Source organism: Rattus norvegicus, chromosome 8, assembly GCF_036323735.1.
Source record: "Rattus norvegicus strain BN/NHsdMcwi chromosome 8, GRCr8, whole genome shotgun sequence".
NCBI lineage: Eukaryota > Metazoa > Chordata > Mammalia > Rodentia > Muridae > Rattus > Rattus norvegicus.
This window is the reverse complement of record NC_086026.1, coordinates 45,161,501-45,188,606: the sequence shown is the minus strand read 5'-3', so window position 1 is coordinate 45,188,606 and position 27,106 is coordinate 45,161,501. Positions and strand designations below refer to the sequence as shown.

The 27,106-nt window shown below is 42.6% G+C and overlaps 1 protein-coding gene across 6 annotated transcripts in view; it reads left to right on the top strand.

Moving 5' to 3' along the window:
- Ccdc15 (coiled-coil domain containing 15) overlaps positions 1 to 23,310 on the top strand; it is a 92,345-nt gene extending 69,035 nt beyond the window's left edge. For 4 of the 6 annotated variants that reach the window (XM_017596006.3, XM_017596005.3, XM_008766078.4 and 1 more), the window contains one exon: positions 216 to 8,653. The gene's annotated coding sequence lies outside the window, so the exon portion shown is untranslated. 6 annotated transcript variants of the gene reach the window in all.
- The last annotated feature ends 3,796 nt before the right edge of the window (positions 23,311 to 27,106 follow it).

Here is a 27,106-nt window from a genome sequence, read left to right as displayed (position 1 = left end):
TATTTTATGTATATGAGTGTTTGCTTCACTGTAGGTATAGAGGGCTCTGGAACTTGAGTTAACTCAGGGTTTCTTTGCTGACAGTGAAGAATTCTTCAGTTTGTGTAAAAATTACTGTATATCTATACATAAAATTACTGTATATCTATATATAATAACTTAAGAGAAAAAAACAAAACCCAAAAACTTCTCATGCTCGCTTCTCTTTTTCACAGGTAAAGAGTGTGAGCAGAATGCTATGTCATACAGAAAACCACAGGGCAGCCTGAAGCTATTGGAAGCTACCACAGTGTCCACGGTTCCAGCCTTACAGTGCACCCAGTGCTACAGCCCTCCAAAGTCCTTTTCTCTACCCCAAGCAAGGCACATCAAGAGTTTGTTACTGTTGTTTTGTTTACCTTATAAGCTATAGATATGCTTTATGTCCACTTTTCATATTTAGAGCCAATAATGATGCTCAGATCAACTCACAAACTAAACACATAATGCTAGAAACATCTTCAACTGCCTTGTCATACCAAAAGCAAAATGCAAAGTAAGGAGAACACAAGAGCACCTTTTCATTTTAAAGTGTTTGGAAACATGTACAACTTGGATACAATTTCAGGAGCTCCAGACACATATGTCCACTTCATGTAAACATAGATGCTTTGAGAAGCCACGGTGTGATTGGTCAGATTCTAAATTAAACCCCTGAGGGCAATAGACACAGCTCAACTAAGATGTGTGGATCATGGTACTCCCCTCTTTATAGTGTTTGCAAGGAGATAGATAAACATTCTTAGTTGAGCATGGTGGTTCATGTCTTTAATCCCACTACTATGGAGGCTGATGCAGAAGGATTAAGAGTTTGAGGCCAGCTGAGCTGCATGAAACTGTCTCAAAAATTTTTAACCCAAATAAAATAATTGTTTCTCCTTCTGCTTCTGTTGCTACTCCTCATCTTCTTTCTCTTTCTTGTGAACAAATCAACAGGATCCTTTTTATTGTCAGATTTTCCCATCGATTTGTACTTGGGACATCCTTCTCATAATTCTCCCTCTGCTTCACCACCTCACTGATGCAGGCCTGCTTTTCTCTGTTACTTAAGCTGTTCACCATCTCACTCAACTGTTGTGTGTGCTTGTTTTAACAACATTTACAAATAGAGACTCCCAGGATTTGTGGCTTTGATCTTGGGCCAGAATTCTGAATGCAGACAGAATGAAACAAGAATGCAGACAGTAGTCTGTGGCAGCCATAGTACCTGTGTCCTTCAGGCCTCCTGGAAGATGGTCTGTAGTCCTTCATTTTCCAAATGGAGGGATTTTTATCCAATTTTGTCATTTCATAATTTTAAATTTCCCTTCCCAGGCATTGTCTCCATTTCTTAGAGCACTATTGAGAAGGACTGCAATATTGAGAAGGACATTGGCTCTTCTTGTGGTCGTCTCTGCCTGTCTACATAAAGAAGGCATAAGCAGCCTTAAGCCTTTGGTTTCTTGAGTCACTTTTAGTCATCCTGATCTATTGTTCTCTAGGAAATGCAGAACACAGCACAAGGCTCCCTGCCCTCAAACTAGCTCTCCATGACAAGCAATTTTTATATAATTGTTACTAATTAAAAATGTTAACAATAAAACACAAGGAACCCATAATGCCAGTCACTTTGGAGACTTCCTACTCTAAAAATCCCTTTCTAATCCTAGGTAACCATTAATCTTATTTTTTAATGTATAAATAAGCCTATATGTGATTCCTCTTATAAGTGGAATATACAGTATGAGCTCTTTTTGACTGAACTTCCTCAGTTAGCCTGATGCCAACACTCACCTGCATTGTCAGATTCATTGGTGTATTGAATAGTACTGAGTAATCGTAACAATAAAACCATTTATTAATTTATCCTCTTAGGCATTTGGGGGGTTTTCTACATGGCTCTTATGAATTCTGCTATGAGAATTGTTCTCGGGATTCTGTAGTACATGTTTTCATTTCATGGTCTATGGGAGTGAGACTCTGGAGTCACATAGCAGCTTTGTGTTTCACTTTTGACAAACTGTTTTCCAAAGGAGCCACACTACTTTTCATTCCCCAGAACATGTAAAGAAAGGCTCAGCGTTCTTCACCAACATTCATCTCTTAGACAGGTGGTTGTGCTGTGGTATTTCATTGTGGTTTTAAAATTCCTCCTAGCAGTTGATGTTGGTTATCTTTTTCATGTGCCTGTTGGCCGTGTGGGTCTGTCTTTTGAAGATGCTAGTCAGATATTTTGCCAGCTTCATAATTGGGTTGTCTTTTTATTATGGCATTATGTTGTAGAAATTTTAATCCTGATTTGGAATTTCTACATTGCCTTTGACCATTTAGCTCCCAGATAAAAGACACACACAGCCTTTATGTTTATGTAAGCCTTAAACAGCACAGGAGCTGGGCAGATGCCTACCCTCTCTGCTATTAGAATCTACTTTCTTAGGATAATCCCGAGTTATTACTTACTGTGTTTCATCTAGACTGCTCTTAACTCCAATTGGCCAGCCCTTACAGCCAAGTTTTTATGGCTCACCCAACTCATAGTGGCTTCTCTTCCTCCTACACCTTCTTCTTTTTCTCTTGGTTCTCCTTAGACCCCAAGCCCTGGAAACCTAAACCCCACCTTTGGCTCCTCTGCCTATCTACTGACTGTTGGCATCTTTATTTACCAATCAGAAATAGCTTGGGGAAGGGTCACATTTCTATGTGAGGACTCAAGGTCTTGGGGGCCACCACTTAGCATTACAATAGATAGCAAGACCAAACCTCAACAGAATTAGAAGAGCTGCTAATATATGCTACACATAGATCCTTGATCAGCTGTATCATCTGTATTCTCTCCCATTCTGGGAACTATCTTTCTTTTTTTTTTTTTTTTTTTTTTTTTTTTGAGACAGGGTCTCACTGTAGCTCACTGTAGCTCTTACTGTCCTGGTAGTCACTTTGCAGATCAGACTGGCTTTGAACTCACAAAGATTTGCTTAGCTCTGCCTCCCAAATGCTGGGATTAAAGAGTGTAATAACTGCTGCTTTTCACTTTCTTAGTGGTTTCTGCAGCTTGTAGCACACACTTTATAAATATATACATTTGTGGCCTGTGTTTTTGCTATTGTCTGAAAAGCCATTACTTGATCCAAGGCCACAAGTGTAGAGTTTTTAAAGTGTTGGTTTTATATTTAGAGTCACTTACTATCCACTTTAAGCTAATGTGTGTCAAAGGTCATTCTTTAACATGTAGAGACCTAGTATCCCACTATCACTTGCTAAAGACTACCATTTGCCACATAGAATTGACTGGACATGTCAGAGCTCACTTGTAAGATCCCTGTTGTGTACCATTCATCCTGTGCCTGTCCTTACCTAGAATATTTCTGGAATACTATAACTTTGTGATAAGTTTCAAGTAGACAAGTATGAGCCCTACCTCTTTGTCCTTTTTAAAAAAGACAATTTTACATTTCTGAGTCCATACATTTTCATGAGTTTTAAGGTCACTTTTCTGCCAAAAACAAAACAAAACAACAACAAACAAAGTAAAACAAAAATCCACAAAAGAATAGCTGAATTCTGATAAGAAACATACTGAATTCCTGGTTAATTTGGAAATAATTGGCATCTGACCCATGAACGTGGGATGAGATCTCTTATGTATATGGCTTTAATTTTTCCTGGCTGTGTTTTACATTTACAGAGGACAAAAATTGTGTGTAGGTTAAACTTGTTCCTAATGTTATTGCATTGATGTCATTGTAAATGAAATCGCCTTTTTTCCTTCCTCTCTACTTTGAACCTGGTCTTATGTAACTTAGGCAGGCCTCAAACTCAGTATGTAGTTAGGAAGATCCTCTCCCATTTCTATTTTCTAGGCATGTACTGCCACACCCACTTAATGCAGTGCTGAGGACTGAACCTGGGGCTTTGTGAGTGCTGAGCAAGAGCTGTATCCTCAACCCAGAACTTTATGTTCTAATTATTAGTGTGTGTGTGTGTGTGTGTGTGCGCACTACTGCTTATATATATGAAGGTCAAAGGACAACTTCAAAAGTCATTTTTTCCTTCTTCCACTGGGATCCAAGAATGCAACTCAGATTATCAGGGTAGGTCACTAGGCACTTTTCTCCACTGAGCCATCTCTCCAGCTCCAGCCATGAATGTTTTATATGTTGAATCTTGTCATCTTAAAATAGAAACCCACTTCTAGCTCAGTCTCTTATGTCTTTTTTCTTGTCTAATTACTGGTCTTGTTACTGGTTAGAACATCATGCACATAATTGTATAGTACTTTAAGAGCAACGAATTTTTAGTCTCTGTGGTATTTATCAGATTTGATGAAGTTCCCTTTTATTACTAACTTAATGAGTGTTGTTATCCTGGAATTGTTGGATTTTATCTGATGCTTTTCTACATCTAGTATTATTAAGTATTCTTTGGGTTTTTTGTTGTTGCTGCTGCTGCTGCTGCTGCTGCTGCTGCTGCTGCTGCTGCTGTTGTTGTTGTTGTTGTTGTTGTTGTTGTTTTGGATCAGGGCCTTGCCATGTAGACTAAGCCAGCTTCAAACTTACATTCTTACCTTAAAAAAATTTTAATAGGTTTTCTTTTGTTAATACAGTATTACTTTCCTAAGATATGTTGTATTGACTTTTGTTTCTTTAGTCCTCATAAAATTTTTTGTTTGTTTATTTGTTCTAAGTTTGGTTTTCTGAAACAGGTGATTTGACTGTGTGATCTCAAAATAGTAAAATGATGATTAAAATTGGGCCATTGAATATCATCAGAAAACTTTTAAGTCTTTTAGTTTCAGTCTATATATAAAAGTTTCAAGGTTGATGTCTTAGGGTTTTATTGCTGTGAAGAGACACCATGACCACGGCATCTCTTATAAAGGAAAACATTTAATTGGAGCTGGCTTACAGTGTTAGGAGTTTAGTCCATTATCATCTTGGTGGGAAGCATGGCGGCTGGCAAACATGGTTTTGAGAAGGAGCTGAGAGTCCTACTTTTGGATCAGCAGGCGGCGGGAGGAGAGTGACACTGGGCCTGGCTTGAGCATTTGAAACTCAAAGCCCACCCCCACTGACACTTGCTCCAATAAGGCCACACCTCTTAGTAGTGCCACTCCCTGGTGACCAGCATTCAAATCTATGAGCTTATGGGGCCTATTCTTCTTCAAACCACCACAGATGCAAATGTCCTTGCACTGCAGTCTGGTCTTATGTTACCAGTGGCCAGTGGTTCCTTCTGTGACTTACAGAGGTCTGAGAGCAGTAGCTTTGATCAAAAAGAAGTAAGTCACCTGTCACACATAGCTGCAGTGTGGTGAATTCTGTTTGAAGTGATAAATGTGCTTTGGAAGGAAGTATGGAATCCAAGTTTCTTGTTTTTTTCCTAAATTTGCATGACTGTTGTCCTGGCTAGTTTTATGTCAACTTGACACAAGTTGAAGTCACCAGAGAGGAAAGAGCCTCAATTGACAAAATGTCTCCATATGGCTGGTAGTCCTGGGTTCAATAAAAGAGCAGGCTGAGCTCCATGTGGAGCAAGCACCCTCCATGGCCTCTGCATAAGCTCCTGCCTCCGGGTTCTTGCCCTTCTTGAGATCCTGTCCTGACTTCCTTTGATGATGAGCTGTGATGTGGAACTACAAGCAGAACAAACCCTTTCCTTTTGGAGCCTGACTTTTGGTCACGGTACCTTATCACAGCAGGAGAAATCCCAACTAAGACAGGGGTAAATCAAAGTCTGCAGGGTAAACTTCAGTCTCCTTCCTAGATTAGCAGAGAATTTTAAGGAAGAAGAGGCTGAAAGGTAAAAACTGATCCTAAAGAGATGGATTTTGATTTTTGGAGCAGAAATAGGGTTTAGGGGTAAGGAAAATAACTAAATTTAAAGTAGTGTGTGCCTGGGGACTGTCCCTCAGAGTGTTTGCTTAGCATGTGTAAGATGAGGAGTTTGATCCCGGTACAGAATGAGGAAGGGAGGGAGGGAAGGAGGGAGGGAGGGAGGGAGGAGAGGGTGGGAGGGAGTGGATAAGTAACATGGATGTCTCCTTGGTTAAAAGCACTGGCTGCTCTTCCAGAGGGCCTGGGTTCAGTTCCCAGCACTCAACATGGCAGCTCATAATCATCTGTAGCTTCAGGATTACTGATCTGATGTCCTCCACAGGCCCAGCTCTGTATGCACATGGAGCTCAGACACACATGCAGGCTAAACACCCATACACAGAATAATTTTTAAAAAAATTTTTTTGAGAATAGTCCTTGGATGGCTGTTCACATTATCTGTAGATGTTTCCTCCTCACTGTTATTTGATAGCAAGGCTCTCTGTATGCATGAGATATAGACACAGGGAACCTTGTTATCTACACAGGCACACTGCCTGTACCTACTTAATCCTGTTACTGCGGAGCTCTCTTCCTATCCTGTCCCATCCTGTGACTAAAGTGAGCTCCCCCATCTCCTCAAAGGCATTGCCTCAGTACTTCTCTTTACTACATCATTAATTTCTCCCACACCAGGTGTAGTGGCAGCAAGTGCCATTAATCCCAGCACTCAGAAGACAGAGTCAGGCAGATCTGGAGTTCAAGGCCAGCCTGGTATATAGAGCAAGTTCCAGGACATCCAAGGCTACACAGAGACACTCTTGTCTCAAAACAAAAGTTCCTATTAGAATATTCCAAAAGGTACACAGAACTGTTGTAATTATTTTCCATATTGAAAACTACCCAACTTAAAAAAAGGGGGTGGGGACAAAAACAGAAAAAAGCTTGGTTTACCTGACATAATTTCAGTTACCACTAAACTTCTTTGTTTCCCTTTAAAACAACATCCTGAGTTCTCAGTACTCACTGCTCCTTTTCATATGTTGCTGATACATTAGCAGTTTGCCTTACCACTCTAGTGAAAACATTCTTGAGGTTGCCTGTGGTGGTGCATGCACTAGAGAGGCTGAGGCAGGTGGACTCTGTTCCAGGCCAAAGTTACCAGTGGCTTCTGCATTGCTAAACCTAAAGGTTATTTTTAAACTTCATCCTAATTATCAACAGGATTTAACATAAGTGATCCATCACTTTTTTAATCATCTTATCACCTGGCTTCCCCAACGTCAAAGTTTTAGATTTTTTCTCTTCTTTTCTATCTTTCCTTCCCCTTGCTCCTTTGAGCTTTTATCTAAGTCTGTGGCTTTAAGTATCAACTATATACAAACAACTTTGAAATTTATTTCTCTAGCTCCTGACTTTATCTCTAAACTCCAGATTCATAAATTTGGCTGCATAGGTAACTTTTCTGTATGCTTGGTTTCCCAAAGATTTGTGCTTTCCACACTCTACCCACTATCAGATAACGACAGTTCTGCACAAAACCTTGTAGAAATCATTTGCTCTTCTCTTTCTCTCATCCTGCATCATTCCATTAGCAAATGATGCCATGTGTCTCCTCTCCTCTCCTCTCCTCTCCTCTCCTCTCCCCTCCCCTCCCCTCCCTTCCCCCTCCCCTTCCCTTTCCTCCTCTCCTCTTTCTTCCCTCCCCTCTCCTTTTCTTTCCCTCTCTCCCTCCCCTTGCCCTTTCCTCTCTCTCTTCCCCTCCTTTTTCCCCAGAAACAGATATCCTGTAATCCGTGCTGGCCTTAAACTCTTCATGTAGCTAAGAATGACCTTGAATGTCTCATCCTCCTGCCTTCAACCTCTCAAGTGCTAGGATTATAGGTGTGTACTGCTACACTTAGCACATCTTCCTCTCTCCACTCCTCTAACAACACAGCATTCTAGTGTTCTAACAACACACCCCAGTCCACTCTAAGTAAATTAGCAACAAATGTTCCTTATTATACTCTTATCCATCTCAGTAAATGCCATTTCCATCTCATTTATTTTCACCAAAAATTGTGAAGTCACTCTCTCCACTCTTTCTTATGCAAGCTGTATACAGGTTTTATTGGTTTTATCCATAGAATACACTCAGAATTCAACTGTTTTTACAGTGCTTGCCTCATTCCCCTAAGTTACTAAGTAGCCTCCTCCTTGGTTTTCTTGCTTCTGTTTATGTGCAGCTCATACATTGTTCTTAATACAGTAGCCAGAGCAGGCCTTTCAAAATCAGAAAGATCAGTCATGCCCTTCCACTCCTGCACAGGTCTCCTCTGTCTTCTGATTTTACTCAGGAGGAATGGCTTGTCCTTATAGTGTCATGCAGGAAATGATAGTGTGACCTCAAGCAGATCTGAGACTTTTCTCCTGCCTCATTCTTCTCTGCTCTGATTAGCCACACTGGCTTGTTCTAATGTGGGCACCCCAAGGACACTTTTGCTTCAAGGCTTTTTCATCTGTTGTCTTGTGCCATCTTCCTTTGATAATATTTAGCTTTGTTCAAACACAGTTTATCACAAGGCCTCCCTAGTGAGCTAACGTGTCCCTCCCTACTCACCCCTGACACAAGTGCTCCATATTCCCTCTTTAAATGTTCCTTCATGCTGCTGCTTAGTCTAGGCGATGGGTTATTTATTTATCTTTTCTTCCCGCTGGCTTGTATACTTCCTATTTGTTAAATTTTGTTATATATCCCCAATATTAAGGTTGTGCCTGATACTTACTGGACTTTGTGTCGATATTTATTAAATAATTAAACAAATGTGTCCTCTACCCAACCTTTTCTTCTGTGTTCTGTTTCATTGTTTTTAGTAGAATGTTCAACACAGAATAATTGCAAAATTCAGCTGTGCATAAATGGAGCTAGTTCTTAAGTTAATGGTTTTAAATAAACAGTTGACCACAGTTGAAGTCCTACAAGCATCTGGACTCTGGGTCAGCAGCGCAGAGCTGCCTCACCCTGGACCTGTGATGGTGGCATGATCCCTTCGCCCAGTGATCAGTGCCTTGGAATGCATGTAGAGATGTGATATTACTGATATTACTGTGATATTACTTTTCTAGGACTTTCCCTTCTCTCTCTATAGACTTAGTCTGACCAGAATAAAGACAATTGGAATTTATTAAAGGTAATTCTTCATGATAGTCTTATGTAGTATCTCCTCAGAAAAGTTATCAGGACTCATTTTGCCTGGTTTCATGTTCCCTTGTTGGTGCTAATTTAGGACAAATAATTTAATGTCTCTGGACAGTGATTTTTTTTATAAAAGAGATGGCTATACAATGTGATTTTCAGCACAGTCTAATACGTAAGCATGTGTTCTGTTTTTACTTTTGCCCTCACTATCACGTTTTGCAGTTGGTTTGCTCTTCTTACTGAGTGTAGACTACTGGTAGATTTGACATGTCAGAGATAAGGGTGAGGAGAAAGATGATCTCCCAGGAGTGTTGACACACCTGAGAGCGCAGGGAGGACTACCACTTCTACTCAGAGGGGCTACCCCAGAAGCCCTCGGGATGTGAGAACCTTCCGGTTTCTGTCTGCGCCCAGAGCTGACCCTATGCCACATCTCTCAGTACCCAAATCCTGCTAGGAGAGACCTGGTCTCCAAGGAGAGCTGACACAGGACTTATAGGAGGGTCTAGCCACTGTCAGAGACAACAAGACCAGCTAACACCAGAGATAACCAGATGGCAAGAGGCAAGTGCAAGAATCTAAGCAACAGAAACCAAGGCCACTTGGCATCTTCAGAACCCACTTCTCCCACCACAGCAAGCCCTGGATACCCCAACACACTGGAAAAGCAAGATTATGATTTAAAATCACATCCATGATGATAATAGAAGACTTTAAGAAGGACATAAATAACTCCCTTAAAGAAATACAGGACAACACAGGTAGACAGGTAGAAGCCCTTACAGAGGAAACAAAATCCCTAAAAGAATTATAGGAAAATACAACCAAACAGGTGAAGGAATTGAACAAAATCATCCAGGATCTAAAAATGGAAATAGAAACAATAAAGAAAGCACAAAGGAAGACAACCCTGGAGATTGAAAACCTAGGAAAGAGATCAGGAGTCACAGATGCAAGCATCACTAACAGAATACAAGAGACAGAAGAGAGAATCTCAGGGGCAGAAGATACCATAGAAAACATTGGTATAGTAGTCCAAGAAAAAGCAAAATGCAAAAAGCTCCTAGCCCAAAACATCCAGGAAATCCAGGACATAATGAAAAGATCAAACCTAAGGATAAGGTATAGAAGAGTGCAAAGACTCCAACTTAAAGGGCCAATAAATATCTTCAACAAAATTCTAGAGGAAAACTTCCCTAACCTAAAGAAAGAGATGCCCATAAACATACAAGGAGCCTACAAGAACTCCAACTAGATTGGACCAGAAAAGAAATTTTTCCTGTCACTTAATAGTCAAAACACCAAATGCCCAAAACAAAGAAACTAAAAGCAGTAAGGGGAAAGGTCAAGTAACATATAAAGGCAGACCTATCAGAATTACACCAGACTTCTCACCAGAGACTATGAAAACTAGAAGATCCTAGATAGATGTCATACAGACCCTAAGAGAACACAAATGCCAGCCCAGGCTACTGTATCCAGCAAAACTCTCCATTACTATAGATGGAGAACCAACCTATTCCAGAGATAAGGGTGAGACAAGGTCTCCGTGCTGCCCACTGATCCTGTCAGAATGCACCAGGAAGGCAGAACAGAACCACTTACAGTAAAGGCATGAGTTTAACTAGAGGGGCACAAGCATTGAGAGCTCAGCTTCAGCTCTTACCCAGAGAATCCTTCATCACCTGCCAGCGTCTGGTGTCAGACAGCTACAATGTATCGTATACCTAAAATAAATAAATAATTCTTTTAAAACAATATGTGTGGCACATTTTTCTAGCTAGTTCAACCTGAGCAAGCTTGTTCCAGATGCTTAGATTTACGAAGTGTCTACGTTCTCTCCCTTGTAGTGTTGCAGTTATCACTGAATTATCCAGGCCTCACCCTTACCTTTTTAGCCCTCTTATGATGGTCAGGAATAGGATTGTCAACAACTTTATTGACCACTGACTGTAAGCTTTGACTAGAAACTGCTTCTGTCTTTTAATCATTTAAATTAGAGAAAAGGAGGTAGCAGGCATCACTTTTCTATTCACTTTTAGAAGCAAAATATTTCTTCTCGTTTATCTTTTACATGTAGTCATCACTTTGTGTCTTGTTGTAGGTATCTTCAGGTTTCTAGGACAAAAAAAAAAAAAAGACAAGAGATTGAGAGCCTCAAATTATAAAGAAAGACAAAAACAGATGAGCATCCAGCTCTTTGTATTGGGTGAAGTTTTTCAATTTGTTGCTTTAGGTTTGTAAAGCTTTCTTAAAGCAAAAGCAGAGGATACATCATGCCATGCCCTCAGTGTTGCTGATAATCCTAAGGGGGTGTGCTATGTCAGACACACCAAATTGATTCTAAAAAGTAAGGTATTTGGTGCTGCAACAGGAGTCATCTCTTCACAGCCCCAAGCAGAAATTTTGGCCGTATGCCTCCCCTCAGACTCCAGTACTTATAGTACTCATTAATGGGCCAACCTACTGGACAGGTCGTCCATTGTCTGAGTCTCCTAACACTCCTAGCATTGCAAAGAAAAGCAAACAAGCAATGCCTTCCATGAAGTATTTCTGCAAAAAGAAAAGGAAAAGGATTATAACCATATTTTAGCATTTTTTTAAAAGCCCAGGTTCTTGAAGGAAACTCAAGGATAGCACATAGTTCTGTATAAGTGAAAGTTACATTACACCTTCAGTCACAGTGCAGGAGGCAGAGGCAGACCGATCTCTGAGTTCAAGGCCAGCCTGGTCTGCATAGTGAAACTTTGTCTCAAAAACAGTCAATCTATTACACAAAAGAGACCCTGAGTCCTGAAACTCTCCATAGTATATGATAAATTAATGTTTACTCATCTAGAACAGTATTTAACATGTGTTAGAGAATGGTCATGTAAGTCATTTTCTGACTGATACTGTGTAAAAAGAAAACGAACAAGTTTTACCACAAAGAAGCAGATACCTAGAACCTAGGTCATTCTGTAGGAAAACTGAAACTTTTTAAAGCAGGCTAGTGCCTTACATTCTGGATTAAAAGGTTTATAAACATGACTGCTGAATATAACATGTGAACCTTGTTTGGATGCTGAAAGGAGAAAGTCTGAAAAAGGTAACTTGATCTAATCCAAGAAAGTGTAGAGTCATAGTTACTGGTATTGTGAGGAGTGACAATGAAAAGAAATGATGGCTAGAGATGTAACTTGGTGTAGCAGTAGTTTATTAATGATTCTGTGCTTCCAACAGGTCTCACATGTACATCTGGATTTGCAAGTCACACACACACACACACACACACACACACACCAATTAATTTTGATATGCCATGCCTAGCTTAATGGCTAGGCATTTCTAATCCTTCCCACTGCTAGCAAATATTCTTCTGCTCCAATACTCTTGAGTTAACATCTTTTAAAATCTATATTTCATCTCTGCTACCCCAAATACAATTGGGGAAGTGGCCCATGTGGCCACTTTCCCTGATCCTCAAATGTTGGTGGGCCTTTAGGTCTGGTCTTTTCCTTCCCCACCATGGCAATCTCTGCTTCCCTCCTCTCTCCTCACAGTCTCGCCTCAGTCTACCTGCCTAGCCATTGGCCATTGGCTCTTTATTGATTGATCAAAAACCAGCTGGGCACAAGGACCTTCAGCATTTGGGACACACAGATTCCCGATTTGGGGAGCCAGATTAATTCAAAGCATTAGAACCAATCTCCAACAACTTGGTGATAAAGCAAATGCCCTAGCATGTTCAAGGCCTTGGGTTCAGTGCTTAGCACCACAAACCCCAAAGAAAAAAGCCAGCAATAAAAACGAAAAGATCTATGTCAACACAGACATGGATACTGAGATAGTGAGTGAAATGGAAGTCTGTCTTAAGATTCATCCTAATTCAACAAAATAGGACAAAGGAGCAGATTCAAGTAAGTGGCAACAAAAGCTTAATAATACTGGATCCTGGGGGTGGGTTTATGAGAATCATTATGCTGTCTGCTTTATTTTGTGTTTGAGGTTTGTTCTGTTTTGTTTTGGTCTTGTTTTTTGTTTGTGGTTTTTTGTCTTTGTTTTTGTTTTGTTTTGTTTTGTTTTTTTAGTAATTTACAGCATAAGTCTTAAGCCTGAAATGTTATGTTACTGCTCCTTTGCCTCCTTCCATGAATAAAGAGATTTGAAGGAGAAAGTGTTATTTCAACTTCTGACGCAGGCATTTTCAGATGGTGAATAGAACCTAGAAGCTACAGACTGGGTCGGTATGGAGGCTCTGTAACACAGCTCACACCATGAGTAATCAGAGAGGCACCTCATTACCTGCTTTTATGAAGTATATCTGAATTCCCAGCCCTATAAAAGTTGAGAAATCAAGGAGGAAAAACCATAGAGGACATTAGGGTAAAAATGAGAAGGACAAAATGGTAGTTTAGTAAAAACAGCTTTGAAGTCTGTTTGAAATGGGGATAAGAACATCCATTCCATTTAACTCAGAGATACGAAAAAATGATTTCTACCTTCCCTCTAAATAAAAATCTCAGGTAATTGAGAATCTGTACTTTGATGCCATGTAAATCTATAAATGTTTTAATCTAGAAACATTTCCCCATCTTAAAAATAAAATTAGCTTGTTTTATAAATGGGATCAGTTTTCCTGTAAAATGACCTGGGTTCCAGATTTCTGCTTCCTTATAAGCATGTTTTGTTTCTATTTACATGCCAAAATTGTCCTTTGATATTGAAGCTCTTGCTTTATCTTCAGAGTTTGTACTCCTGTGGGATAGTTTGTGTAGGAGTTAAGATTGTGATTATGGTTTAAATCCCAGTCTTTCTCGATGCCAGCTACGTGACCTTAAGTCAGTTACTGAAGGTATCTAAATTTTAGATGGGAAAAATGAAACTTCATAGAATTCTGAGAATTCAGTGAGATAGCATATGTACAGTGGCTAACAGTATCTAGCACATACTAAGTAAAGTGAATATTTTATGTTAACAACAGAATTACTATCTCCAGTACCATTCTTAATGCCATATGCGAATATCTCTATTGTAAATGTTCCTTAACAATTCAAGAGGCAAGGCCTTCTGTACAACACAAGCACATTGGTCCACTGCTGTTTCAGGGTGTCTTAATGAGCTGAGCTAATGGGTATTGGAATACAAGTCCATCTAGTATGGCTTTTATGTCACTGCCCAAATAAAAGCATATTCTATGTCCCTAGTGGGAGTGAGGGAGGATGGGGGGATAGAGGAGTAGAGGCTGGCTGTGAGCATGTAGAGGGGAAGGGTAAAGGGAGAGAGGGAGAGCAGGAACAAGAGGAGAGGGCAAGAGAGCAAAACCACGTTTTTCTTTTTCTTTTTGAAGGTGGAAGATGAAAGAATGAGTTTGCCAAATAAGTGGGTGTGTCAATTAAATTGCAAATCAGCCTGCCTTCCCTCTTGCTCAATCTGAGGGTGAGTTGACACCTGTTTGTAAATCCTTCCTGGTTCAAAGCTATAGGTACCCTCATCTTAGGAGACCCACCCACATTTGAATTGCTAAGATTGAGTTATGGTTCAGCCTAAAGAGGCCAAGCCTACCCTGTGTTCCCATGTGGGCACAATGTTTTCTCTAAGGAATTAAAACATTTTGTCAAAAAGAAAAGGTACAAGATCATCTTTTTCTGTCATGCATCAGGACATTGTATTGTATACACTTTTTAAAAATTGACTTTTGCTGAAAGAAAAGGCATCTTGGGGGCAGGGGAGGGGGTAAAGAGAAGGCTCAGCGGTTTAGAGCAGTGGCTGCACTTGTAATGGACCCGGGTCTGATTCTTAGCACCCACATATTGGCTCGGCCACCTGTAATTCCAGCTACAAGACCCAGTGTTGTCTTCTGACTTCTGCAGGCATCAGGAGCACACATGGTGCACATACACACATGCCAGCAAAACATTTATTCACATAAGCCTAAAGCTCTTTAAGACGACAGAAAAGACTGTAATACCACTCTTGTCTTTGAGGGGCTGGGCTCAGGTAGTCTTTCCCTGTAGCTCTAACTCGTTCTCACCCTGTAAATAACTTGAGTCATTTGCATTAGACATAGTGGAGACTGGGAGAGGCACATGAGGAACAGAACTGAGAGTAGGACTAACAGTGGAAGAGCAGAGGGAGAGTCGGAAGCAGAGTGGGATGCAGCATAAACTAACACAACAGGAATGAGCCGTTTAGCTAGTTTTGAGTTCGTGACAACACTTGGTATTTGTTATTACATTTGTAGATTTACATGTAATGGCTCAACCTGGAAGTTCATTGATTAAGGAATGTCGTCTGACACAAGTGATGATAGCTGAGAGACAATGGATACTCAGTAAATATGTATCTCTTGTTTCCCATTGTTTAAACTCCTTATCTACTACCTCTTCCTCTTGACAATGGCCAAGATGGAAATGTATAGATGAGTGGCTCATCTCTATATAGTTCATGAATTTGGTTCTAGAAGCGCAGTACAGTTGGACCTGCATTTCTATATTCTGGCCCACTGAGGCAGCAGGCACAGGCAATTTGTTCAGGCCACTATAGGTGATGTAATTGTGTCTATCTGACATGCAGGAAACGGACTGCGAGGCTCCTTTACGTGCCTGTGTTTGCCAGGAGCCCTTATCTTCATAGTTGGGACTAGAAATCTTGCTAAAATGGGCTTAAGTTGGGTATTGCCCCTTTGTAAATCTCATGGTGTTGATAGCCTCTCTTTGGGGCTATAGAGAACTGGGAGCATTTAGATCAGTTGGCAGGAGTGTCCCTTAGGATTAACTGGCTTTTGTTTGAGTGAAGTGCCCTTTGAATTTTTCAACCTTAAGCACTTACTTCCTCTGAGGCAAAGTGCTCTGTGAAAACTTGCCTGTTCTCTTATGTTCAGAAACTTCCCAACACAGTGTAGCTACTTAAACTACTGCACATAGGCATTTTACTCTACTTGATAACTGTTTATAGATTTTTAAAAAGATTTTCTTATTTTTATTTTATGTGTACAGGTGCTTTGCCTTCGTGTATACCTGTACCACTTGCATGCCTGATGCCTCTAGAGGCAAGAAGAGAGTGTTGGATCTCCTGAAACTGGAGGTACAGATGGTTGCGAGCCAGAGCCACCGTGTGAGTGCTGGGAACCAAACCTGGCTTCTCCAAAAGACCAGTATACTTTCAACTACTGAGCCATCGCTCCAGCCCCCGGACCGAATGTTTTAACTCAGGGCATTGCTGCACACCGCATTCTGTGTAATAAAAGGATGTGCCAGGAACCTGGAAGCCCCTGACATATTTCTGCCTTTTTCAAGTGATGCCTGTCCGTCTCTCGAGCTAGAGCTCAGCTGCTATAAACTGACTGGGAAGGAGCTTGTTCCAGTTCCTTACTAGATAGTGGGGCAGGAAGATTTAGTAAAAGTGCTTAGAGAAACGATTAGGGCCTGAGAATAAGAATTTCCAACAAGACAGATCTCAAATCAGGGAATTCATGTCAATCCTACACTTAATCCCTGAGTCTTGCCGCCTGCCTGTTCACACCAAGGCTGGCCAATGTGCATGCATATATCTCTGTCTCAGTTTATCATGTCATGTTTTGATCCAAGTAAGCGCCACATGATCCAGATACAGAAGGACTCCCTAGTAACCAAGATCCCTGTGTTACCCTATAAACTTAAACTCATATCTACACACACACACACACACACACACACACACACACACACACACACTGTCATCTTTATATCCTATTCATCTTCATAATTCATAATATAAATGAAATCATGTACTACTTGGCTTTTTGATGTAGTCATTTAATCTTTTTTTCTTTCAAGACATTATTTCAAGACAGCCTGGCCGTCCTGAACCAGGCTGGTCTCACATTCAGAGATGGCTTTGCTCTGCTCCCTGAGTGCTGGGGTTAAAGGTGTGTACCACCTACAGCAGGCTTGTAACCATTTACTTACTGAGGGTCATTTATAAATGTTTGCTATTTTGATGAGCTGCTGTGGACATTTGTGTCCTGGCTTTCGTGTGGATAGAAATGTTCGCTTACTCGGTATACATGCCCAAGAATGAAACTTAACTGTATGGTAAGTGTGTTTCAAACTTAAACAATGACTCTGTGTACATGCATGCATGCATGTGCCATGGTACACATGTGGAGGTCAGAAGTCAGGTCTTTCCTTCCATCCTGTGGGTTCCAAGGACTCTGGTTCTCAGGCATGGCAGTAACCTTAGCTGCTAAGCCATCTTCCTGACTCACAGTTTACACTTACTAGGAAAGTGACAATATGTTCCGAGGGTCATGTTTCTTGTTTTTTATTTTTGACCTACTCTGCCAGGTGACAATGGCTAAAAGTATATGTGTCCTACTTGGTCCTCACTGTCACCCTTGTGGGACCAAGTATACCTCATTATGGTTAGATGGGTGGAAATTCTGACTAGGCCTCTGAGGACAGTCCTATGGGAGGAGGAATGAATCTTCTAACTGCTCCCCCTCTGGACTTCCAATGTGGTGTATGGGTCGGAGTACTCATTATTACTGAGAGGAGGTAAAAGTTTCTTCACATTTGAAGTTCTCAGTTCTCACCTCAGGGTATGGGGATCTGTTGTAGACAGGGGTAAGCAGAAATACGGGTCACCTGTAGTCTTGGCTGACAGGACTGGAGAGCTCTAGTGTTCTGTCTGGTGCTTGTTTGGAGTGGGCCTCTTATTGCTTGGCTGCTCTTCCCTTGGTCTTTTGACTGCACGTGGTTAACTTTTCTGGGCGCTTCCCTTCCTCCATTCTAGGAGTGTCTATGTTAGCTTAGGTTTAACCTAGAATTCATGTTCCTGCCTTTGCCTCCCAAGTGCTGGGGTTTCAAATGTGGACGACTAACTAGGCTCAGTATTTCTGAACCCTTCTTGAAACCCACTTACAACAACTGCTGTTCAAAGGAAAAACTCTCAACCTGTTAGCATGGCCATTCACTGCTCTTAACCACCTCACTGCACGTAGGAACAGTCACATCTTCTGTAGTTTTTCTTTTCCACCATGCACATGTGGAAAACAGTTGCCAGCTATGCAGAATTTCCTTCAGGATCATGCTTTTTGTGGTGTGTTGTTTTGCAGATGTGCTCTGTGGGTCCCTACCTTCTCATCTTCTCTACATGGTAAGCAGCTAGCCATTCCTCAAATCTGGGCATGTTACATATGGTGAAGCCTTCTGAGATTAAGAAGTATTTGATCCCATCTCAGGGTTATCCTATTTCTATGAACACACTCTGTAGTGTGCTTTCTTGTTCACATCGATTTACCAATCTGCCCTAGAAGTGGGGCTATGCTATACATCCCTGACCTATTCAGCTGTAAATTCTTTGTGGTCAGGCACTGTGCCTGTTTTATCAGTTTGTCCTCAACCTAACACAGAACTGACACTGAACACACGTTTATTAAATAGGTAAATGGATGAATTATTGCTTTCACCCGAAGACCATCAGCAACTTGTGAGATTAGGACACCGAGACAAACTCCTCTTTATCATTGCCATTTACTTCTTAAGCAAAGCAACATTGAGAAATTATAATAGTTAACCACTTATGCTGCACTGTTCCCCCTTCTATAATGACTCTGAGGTTGTGCTGTTTCTTGTCAGCTGAGGAGGTTGGGTACGGGAGAAGAAGCAGATGTGGTGTGTCAAGACAGTTCTTCAGGACATTATTAACTGCCAGTCCAGTCTTTGGTAAATCCAAACCCCTGTTTGTAACTACTTTTATCAAGGTGGAGCTTTTCTTTGATAGGCATTTCAGAAATGCAGCTTTCACTGAGCGGCGTAGCATAGGTTTGTCTTGCCCACAAGCACACTGTCAAGGATTTTACAAGACAAACCTGTACCTCTATACACATCAGCTCTTTGTAAGAACACTGAGCTGATGTCTGATTATACATACATAATCTCTCTACCTACAAGAAAACTACTGAACATGTCAGGCACTATTAAATATTTTATATAAGTAACTTCTAGTTCTTACAGCCACCTTGTACTGCAGGTGTCACTGTCCATGTTTCGTAGCTATGGGAACGGAGAATCAGGATTGTCTTGGACTCTAAGCAGTGTTTTCTATTTTTAGTGTCTGTCTCTCAATGAAAACTCCTAGTATTATATTTCTCCCAGTATCCCAACTTCCTGCCCCTTCAATCACATCTCTTGAGATACGGTTCTTCTGTCATCTGTTTTATAAGACAGAAAAGGGAGGAGAAATGCATTTTTAAGTTGATGCTTACCTGTATGCTGATATTTTGTTCTTCAGCCTAGTAACTTCTTTTGACATTTGGTCTCCCAATATTCAGGAGCATTCACGGCCTTTTGTCCCTTCCTTAAAACCAAGGAAGGTACTCATTGCTTAAGAGTCTAAACAGAAAGCTACATGGTGATCGATGAAATTTAGTAGCAATTGAAACTGATGCTTTGTGGCTAAAAAGACTATTAACGTTGGATTTCTTCATCACAAATGCCTAATACTGGAGCATAGTAATTAGAGGGCTGCCAATTAGTGAAAGACCCCCAGAGAGGACCTTTCCCTCAGGAGGAGTCCCAAGCGCCCAATGACCGAGCCGAGTCCACTCGGATGCAATCAGCAAGAGGGTTTATTGGAAAACACAGGTACCTGCGGGCACACAGTCTCTTCGGAGGACTTGCGCACCCAGCAGCTCCAGCATGGGGCTTTTATAGGGATTGGGGAAGCAGAAGCGGGCGTACAGAAGCAGATGCATAGTTACGGGGATTGGTGGATTCAAACGAGGCACATAGACATGTTCACATATGATTGGCTATTTCACATGATGAGGTAATAAGGTATAGCTACACACATTGGCAGGTTTGGGGCATCCTGGATGTCGGGGGCTGGGGGCTTATCTCTTCCTGCCAGGTGGCCTGTGAGTGGTACTCCTGGTCTGTTCTGCATTCCTTTCCTTTTATGGTCTGTTAGTTTTCACGGTGACTCGGCCCTAGGTATCTGGGCGTGCCTGGGCTCGTTCAAGCCTGTTGCAACTCTGAGTTAAGACTCATGGGGTGGGTCTTTCATTTTCCCCCATTTTCTTTTAGACTTGAGTAAAATCCTTTACTCAAATCGAATTCTAAGGAATCTCTTCCTGTTGTCTTACCCTCTGGTATTGTTGGGTGAGAACAAGCGTCTGAATGACTGAGAGTCTGTTCTTTATGAACTGCATCAATCTGTTTAGAATGCAGGGGCCAAAGAGGAAGATTAGGAGAAGGATGATTAAGGGTCCCATCAAGGTGGACACCAGGGTAGCAAACCAAGGGGATCGGTTAAACCACCCCTCGAACCAGCCTTGTTGGGAATCAAACAGCTTCTGTCTCTGGGCCAAGCGTTCTCGGAGCTTAGCCATGTTATCTCTCACTAATCCTGTATGGTCTGCATAGAAACAACATTCTTTCAGTGTAGCACACAGGTTCCTTCTTTAAGGAATATCAGGTCTAATCTTCTCCTATTCTGAAGGACTACCTCTGAGAGGGAGGTTAGGTATTCTTGGAGGTCAGCTAAAAAGTCTTTCACTCTTTTTATATCTGAGTCAATGGCAGTTCTGAATTCTCTATAAACCTTGCATTGCAGGGCAATGGCAGATGTCCTTGTGCTGCCCTTGCAGCACCTAGATAGCCTTAAGTAATTCTCAACTCTTTTTTTTTTTTCTTACTAAGTCTTTAGCATCAGGATTCCAATCTGGACACTATCTAAACCTACACACCAAGGTCATGACTAGCTTTTAGAACTTCTAAACTTATACAGATTGTGATCCCTGAGGCACAGTCCCAAGAAGTGTTAGGAGTACTAACATATGCAATGTTACATCATTTGTAATAGAAATCAAGCCTAACCCACACCTATCTTGACAGAACCCAGGACAAACATGACTGAATTTCCCTCTAGGTCCCAGCTCTCAGCCCCAACAGCTAGTACATGGCTGGTGAGGGCTGAGAATTGACAGCTGTCAGGGTGGTCAGCAGCACCAGGTACGGTCCTTTCCAGCGAGGCTCGAGTGTCTGGACTCAGTGTAGCTGCAACCTGGAACTGATGGGATGTCTCAGGGGTCTCCGGGGCATAGGCTGCTGTCAGCTGTGAGCAGATTTCTTTCTGTATCACCTGTAGGTCTTTTAGCCTGGCACACAAATCATTATTACTATGGCACTATGACATGTTGGTTCAGTAACATCATCTAATACAGTCAGGGGGGCTGAGGCCCCATATAAGATCGCAAAGGGGGTAAGGCTGAATCTGGAAGGGGTATTTCTTGCTCTGAAGAGAGCAAGAGGGAAGGAGTGTCACCCAGTCTGTGCCAGTCTCCATGGTTAATTTGGTCAGGGTCTCTTTTAGAGTTCCATTTATTTACCCTACCTGTCCTGAACTTTGAGGTCTGTAAATACAATGTAATTTCCAATCGACCTCTAAATACTTGGCCACACCCTGGCTTACCTTGGCAACGAAAGTAGGGCCGTTGTCTGACCAGATTACCTTGGGCATTCCAAATCGGAGGAAGATTTCTTCCAGTATCTTCTTGATGATTGCAGAGGCCGTCTCTTGTTTGGTGAGGAAAGCTTCTATCTATTCCTGAAAAAGTATCTACAAGCACTAGGAGATACTTGTGATTATATTTTTCTGGTTTTATCTCAGTGAAGTTCACTTCGACTTTTCACCAAACTCTCTAGGTCTCTTTGCCCTGTTTGCTTGCTAAGCATTCACTTATTGACATACCTTATACTTTCTACTGCCTCTCTGGCTAAAATCTTAAAGTCTATTACATACACTTAACTACTTGGACAAACTTTTTATCTCCTAAATGAGTCCATTTCTGTATTTGGCAAAGTGAGTCTTTTCTTTGTTCTCTGGGGGAGTATAGCTTTCCCCTCAAGCGTGCCATTGTCCTTTATCTTTTAAGCAATTTGGGCCTTTTCTAAGTGAGGCCATCCCTTAGTCCGATCCCAGTTCCCAGTGGCTGTCTCTTGCAGGCCTGCAACCAGGATGGGCTCCTGCATAACCATTTTTCGAGCCACTTGATCTGCTTCGTTATTGCCCCATGTCACTGAATCTCTTCCCTCCTGATATCCTGAGCAATGAATAGTACTCACAGTTGTTGGCTTCATCAGGGCATCCAAGAGATGGCAAAGGCATCTGCGGCACTGATGTACTGGGGGGTTGAGGTTCAGCCATCCTAGATGACATTGTGTTGTCCACCATGGCAGCACCCACTTATCTCTGACCTTCATGAAGAGAACTGTTCCCGTCTGTGGACAAGGTAGCCTCGGCTTTCAGCAGGGGTCAATCAGCCAGTCGCAGAGGTCTTTCCTCCACCCATGGGCTTCTGCCAGTGCTTGACACTCGTGCTGTGGTGGCTCCAGGTCGGATTGGGCAGCAAGGTGACCAGATTGCCCCCAACAGGTGGAGAATCTAGTCCATGGCAGCTGACCAGTGGTCCCATCTTTTGGGACACTCTATTCAAAGGCAAACATCAGCCAGTCTATCACAGTTTAAGTCCTGGATTGGGTGATAATTGTTAGTGCCCGGCTGGCAGGAGTGATATGTTCCAAGTAGAACAGCGCTAAGCCATTCATCTCCCAGCATCAGGTACTGGTGCACTGAGACAGGTCTTAAGCTCCGCATACACAGTCTGTAGATATGCATACACATGGCCTCACCCAGCCATTTCAGCCCACGCAAGCCATTTTGGGGAGCAATTTTCTCATGAGCAAGGGATGGGGGCAGTCAGGGATGACTATGAACTAGTGGGTTACCCGGCCCACACCAAGGTCCACTGTTCTTCGGGCAGTCCATAAGTATTGTTTGTTGCCAGCAGGCCCCTGTACCCAAGGTCTTTGGATACTGGCCCACTGGAGCATAGGAGCACAGAGCATTGGGTCCCTGTATCCACAAAACAACTGGGCGGGCTTCCCTTCTATCTCTGTGCATAGCCAGCACCAAGAGGCTCTCCAGTGTCCCCTCTTGTTCTTTCTGGGGCAGTCCCTGACCCAATGTCCTTTTTCTTCGTATTAGGCACACTGATCTTTAGCCAGGAATTCTCTTCTGTTGCCAGGTACTATCTTCCTAAGTTCCCTAACTACTGTGGCCAGTATATGTTCCTCTCTTGTCTTTTATCTCTCTTTAGCTCTCTAATTTCCTCTTCTTTTTGTCTCTTTTCTTCCCTAGCTTCCTGCTCTTTTTATCCTCTTTCTTCCTGTCTTTCTTTCTTTCTTTCTTTCTTTCTTTCTTTTTTTTTTCAGTCTCTCTGCATCTTCTTCTACAGCTATTAGGTGCTGTCCACTTTTCTGCACAGACCCTGAACCATGCATCAACTTATTTTCTCTGCAACTTACAATAACTCTCTCAGCGACTTAGCTTAACCCTTCAAGTTTCTGTAACTTTCTCTTCATATCCTTTCCTTATCTTAGCCAGATTGGTGGGGCATTTTCCAGCCCCTAGGAGACCCACCCTCGGAGCCTGGGGGCAGACCTGGAGCACTCCCTACCTTCAGGGGCATTGAAGTCAACAGTCAGGAGCCTTCCATCCATGTCTGGAACATTCTTTCTGGCCTCTAGCAGGATTCTGTCTTTCCTCAGTGGTAAAGAAGATCTGTAACAGTTACTAACAAGCATCTCACGTGGGATGGTGAGAAAACAAGAAGGGAATCTAGAGGAGAGAGGTCCACTGAAGAGGACAAATAGCATTTAGTCACACAGCTAAACCAGGAGGCCTTTTTTTTGGACAAAAAGGCCACTGTAAATATAAGCACAAGCTTTGTCTATGAAACAGAAAGGCGAGCAGAGAGGCAGCCTAGCTGTTACCGGCTGTCTCTCTGGGCTTAGATTTTCCCTTAAGGAGTACCTACCTCCCTTCAGTGTCAGCTTGGTGGCTTTGCCTCTCAAGAGAACCAGCCTCCAAATGACACTAGGCTTCTAGTAACAACTAATAACAAAAGGATGGAGAGATGGTTAGAACCTGGGTGCTAGATACTAAGCAGCTGACAAAAGAATTGTAACCAGTTCACCTGGGGCTTTCAGGACTTTAGTAACAGCCCTTTACCAAACTGTCTCAGTGGGCTATAGGCCCATGGAAAAGAAAACATTAATCCTGACTGGCAAAACAAAGTTCTTCACAGTTGTAGATTCTTTGAAACTATTTTAGGGGCTCTTTTTGTCCCCCAACCTGGGGCATTTTAACCATAGGGGCAGGAACTGGCTGCTGTGGGGATAGGACCAAAGGCACTCTCCATGTTAATGATGATCAGTGAGAAAAGTAATTTAATGTTGGAGACTGACTCCTCCCTTGGAATAAGGACAGCAGATAAGGCAGGCTTCCTTAAAGAACTTCTCTAAATGAGCGCTCTCCTACTGTGAGCAAATGTCAGAAATTCCTTTCCTGTTCTTGTTTTCCTTATAGCCCCACTTAGCTCTCAGCCTTTTTAGATCATTCTTCCTGTAGCATTTCTAACACAGCCTGTCCTTTTTTTATAGCCTGTTAACAGCATTTCTGATCTTTTAGGCAGCTATGCACTAAGTGCCATACCGGCTGAAACTCCGCCTTTAAGATTCCTTACTCCCAAGGAAAATTTAAATCTTTCCCAGTTCATCACAGCTGGCTGCGAGCATAAGCACAGATAAAACACTATATGTTTTTGTTTTGTTTTTCTTTCCTTTTTTCAGAGCTGGGGACCGAACCCAGGGCCTTGCGCTTGCTAGGCAAGAGCTCTACCACTGAGCTAAATCCCCAACCCCCAAAACACTATGTTTTAAAAATTAACTTTGGCTATCAACCAACACACTGCCACTAGAGCGGGGTCTACAAAATTAAGTTTCTTACTCACTAAGCGTTAAGGGGACCAAGTAAAACTCTTCGACGAACAAAGCAAACAGTTTCATGATTTCAAACACAGTCGTCGGTCCAAGATTTTAAACACAGTCGTCAGTCCAAATTCAAACACGAAACAAAAGTCAAAAAGACACTAACAGACACAACACGTCCAGAAAACCACAGTCAGGTCACAAAGAAGACAAACAATTCCAACAGTCAAACAAGTAACAAGCAGACGCGCCGCGCGGCTTCGGTACCAAACTGAAACCAAAAATTCAGACGGAGTCAGCGAGGGTCTTGGATCCTCTACTCCAATAAAATTCAGACGGAGTCATCAAGGGTGCGGATCCCTCCGAAAACGGACGGAGGTGCCACGGATCCGGATCTCCCTCTCCTCCAACCACCCTTGGAACGTCTTCCAGGGCTGCGGGGGAGAAGTCCGAGCTCGTCAGCTCCTTCTCTGGCCCGCCCAGATAGTCCCCAGATCTGAGCCTATTGATCGATCGTTCACAGGACAAGACACAACAGACAAGACAAACGCCGGCCGGCTTACCTCCCGGTGGGTGGTCGGTGATCTCTGGGCGGAGGGTCTCCAAATCCCGGACGAGCCCCCATAATGAAAGACCCCCAGAGAGGACCTTTCCCTCAGGAGGAGTCCCAAGCGCCCAATGACCGAGCCGAGTCCACTCGGATGCAATCAGCAAGAGGGTTTATTGGAAAACACAGGTACCTGCGGGCACACAGTCTCTTCGGAGGACTTGCGCACCCAGCAGCTCCAGCATGGGGCTTTTATAGGGATTGGGGAAGCAGAAGCGGGCGTACAGAAGCAGATGCATAGTTACGGGGATTGGTGGATTCAAACGAGGCACATAGACATGTTCACATATGATTGGCTATTTCACATGATGAGGTAATAAGGTATAGCTACACACATTGGCAGGTTTGGGGCATCCTGGATGTCGGGGGCTGGGGGCTTATCTCTTCCTGCCAGGTGGCCTGTGAGTGGTACTCCTGGTCTGTTCTGCATTCCTTTCCTTTTATGGTCTGTTAGTTTTCACGGTGACTCGGCCCTAGGTATCTGGGCGTGCCTGGGCTCGTTCAAGCCTGTTGCAACTCTGAGTTAAGACTCATGGGGTGGGTCTTTCATTAGGAATTACGATCTTTTCCTTCAGTGGCTGACTGAGTGGCTCCTCCTTGCCTCATCTCTTCAAACACCAGTCACATCCCACAGGGTTTGAGAAGGTGCTGTATGGGGGTGTCAGATACAAGAGGAAGGTGAGGCAAGAGTGAGAGAGATGCAGTGTCAAGCAGCAGGAAGCAGAGAGCATCCAGGTGACCGACAGGAGCAAGTGAAAAGGGTTTCCAGGGCTCATAGACGTGCCCCAGGTACCAGCCTAACCCCTGGACAACGGTTCATGGCCCAAATCCATAGGCAGCAAAGACTGTTTGAGGAATGGCCCTGCTTCTCAGTACTTGTTAGCACATGGTGGGGCATAGTCTTACCACCTCAGAGCACTTAGCATAAGCACTTATGAGCACCTAGTCTTATAATTCCAGCCCTCAGCAGATACAACTATGGAAGAGACACCAGAACACTCTGGGAAAGCATGCAAAACAAACAGTAGTGTGCTGTCTTTCAAATGGAGAGGCGGCTGCCTGTACTGCTGAAGGCTGGCTAGCTAGCACCACAAAGGCCTTGGCAATAGTCTCTCCATTCCTCTACTGATACCTATGTACCGAGTCACCTCAGATGACCCGCAGCTTCCTTGGTTCATTTGTACTGCAACCCGATCCTTCTCTTAGTCCCCTAGAAATCAGTAGCTATCATTCAGAGGATGCCAGCTCACTCCGTGTGTCTTCTGTTTGATCAGGAGTGTTTGCCACCTGAGTTTGGAGTGCCCCAAGCCAATGAGAGCTTAAAGTCATGCTATCCATTTTGATAATTCCCACTTCACTGACTGGTAAGAAAGGGGTGAGAACAGAAAGGGATGAGTACTTAGGCAGTTTATTTATTTATTTATTTATTTATTTATTTATTTATTCTGTGTGTGTGTGTGTGTGTGTGTGTGTGTGTGTGTGTGTGTATTTCCTGTGGTGCATTTGCCAGTGAATGCACATATGATGGCGGATGGCCAGAGTAGGACCTGGAGTGTCTTCTTCTATCATTCTCCATTATTGTCTTAAGACAGGGTTTTTTTTTTTTTAATTGAGTTACAAAGACTCAGTTTTGGGTGGGCTTAATACTGTGTATTAAGGCTTTCAGGGTTCTACTTCTCTTCATTTCCTAGTA